Genomic DNA, 2,006 nt, shown 5'->3' with positions numbered 1-2,006 from the left:
GCCTGTGCCTGCGCCCCCACTGCAACCTGGTACCCATCTTATCACTGATGTGGATGGCTTCCTTCTGGACTTAGAAGGACTATGGGGCTGGCACTGTGGCATATCACCTAAGCTTCCACTTGCCATGCCAGTATCCCATGCACATGCCAGTTTGAGTCCCAGAGGCTCACTTCTGATCTGGTTCCTTGATAATGACCTGCAAAAGCCAGGTCCTTGGGTCCCTTAACCCACATGGGAGGCCTAGAAGAAGCTCTTGGATCATGGCTTTGGACTGGCCTAGTTGTTGCCTTTGCAATTGTCTGAGGAGTGAACCAGTAGGTGTAAGATCTCCATCGCTCTGTCTCTATCTTTCTGTAACTCTGCTTTCCCAGTAAGATAAATATTTGAAAAATAAAATCTCTTAAAAAGCCGATATTCAGTGGTGTTTCAAGAAATATGTGGCTGCTTCATCCTATAATTTCCCATGGCCAAAGAGCAGTTGAAGAGACAGCCAAAGAAAGTTGATGGAACTGTTCCCTATGGCCACCCTCAGGCCAAGGGTTGAAAAAACTGATCCTTCACCTGCGAAAGCATAGCATTGCCACCAACTCCGGGACAGTGTCCTTCCAAATGAAACCCAGCAGACACAGAAGTTTCCAGTCTGTTTGTACACATGGTCCTCTGACATATCCCTGAAGTAAGCAAGGAGTGACAAGCCAGAGCTTGACATCTTGCTTTCTTAGGCCAGGAGGCCTTCATCTCTTCCCATGCAAAAGCTCTTGAAGATGCCCCCAGTGTGGTGGAGGCATTCCAGTGGCAGGGATTCAGGTGGCCATGGTTTCTGATGACCACTTGATCCAAGATCTCACAAGAAAGGCCAACCTGGTGCTGTGTTCCCTGTAATTCCCAGCCCTAGTTGTTTGGCCTGCCCTGTTGCGAGGGAGAGGGAGGATGCTCCATGCTGCCTTGAATCTGCTGGCCTGCTTGAGCCCCAATATCTAAATCCTTACAACCACTGCAAGAATCAAGGAGATCGGCAACTCTGAAACTGCCACCTGCCACTCTTTTGTCCACGGCCCATTGTCTCTACAGGATGCGTGAGGTGTGACTTGACAGCCGAGGCAAGACAGAGAGCACTCCCACACAGATCACCATCTGGTCACCAAGCACATAATGATTGTGGTCAAATGAATGTATGTGCATCATATGCATGTCTGCATATGTTCTTAGTGTGCACATGGAAACATGGAGTTAAAAGGTGTTCATTCTTGTGTAAAAAGATTTTGGAGTCCACGTACACTAGGGGTTCTTAAAAATTTATGGAGAAATGTTTATTTTGGAAAACTTACATCTGTATTTCAAAAATTTCTACAAGACAACAAATGATTTTGATTTCCGTTTCTCTATAAGTTCTTTTAAGTACCCTCCTGCACATGGTATGTATATGTGGATAGACACATGTATGTTTAAAATACATGCCTTTCCTAAGACAAAATGAAGTGATATATATGGCTATATCTTTTCTCTTTTAGGTTTTCAGGATATTACATAGAAAATACAAACTATGGGGTCAGCATTTTGGGTAGTAGGCTAAGCTTCTACCTGAAGTGCTGGCATCTCATGTAAGTACCTGTTCTAGTGTCAGCTGTTCTGCTTTGGATCCAGCTCCATGTTTATAATCTGGGAAAACAGCCAATGAGACCCAAGTGCTTGAGCCCCTGCACTCATATGGGACACCAAGAAGAATCTGCTGGCTGCTACCTTCAGATTGATTCAGTCCTGGCTGTTGGGACCATTTGGAGAATGAATCAGCAGATGGAAGATCTTTGTCTCTTCGCTCTGTAACTCTGCCTTTCCAATAAAAATAAAACGGATGTTAAAAAAATGTAAACTGTGTAAGGACATATGTTTATGTACATGTATGTACATATGGAAAATAGTTGTATGATCTCATTATATACTGCCTAATGCTCTTCCATGTGGGTCTTAATGCCATGGCAACTGAGAACAACAAAGGGATGTTTTCT

At 44.3% G+C, this 2,006-nt stretch overlaps 1 pseudogene; it reads left to right on the top strand.

Moving 5' to 3' along the window:
- Window positions 1-463: 463 nt before the first annotated feature.
- LOC121169455 lies at window positions 464-949 on the top strand (annotated as a pseudogene).
- The last annotated feature ends 1,057 nt before the right edge of the window (window positions 950-2,006 follow it).

The sequence above is a fragment of the Ochotona curzoniae genome, unplaced genomic scaffold (genome assembly GCF_017591425.1).
Source record: "Ochotona curzoniae isolate NIBS_2020 unplaced genomic scaffold, NIBS_Ocur_1.0 scaffold_1852, whole genome shotgun sequence".
NCBI classification, from domain to species: domain Eukaryota; kingdom Metazoa; phylum Chordata; class Mammalia; order Lagomorpha; family Ochotonidae; genus Ochotona; species Ochotona curzoniae.
The sequence above is the reverse complement of the archived record's forward strand: the minus strand, read 5'-3'. Positions and strand labels throughout refer to the sequence as shown.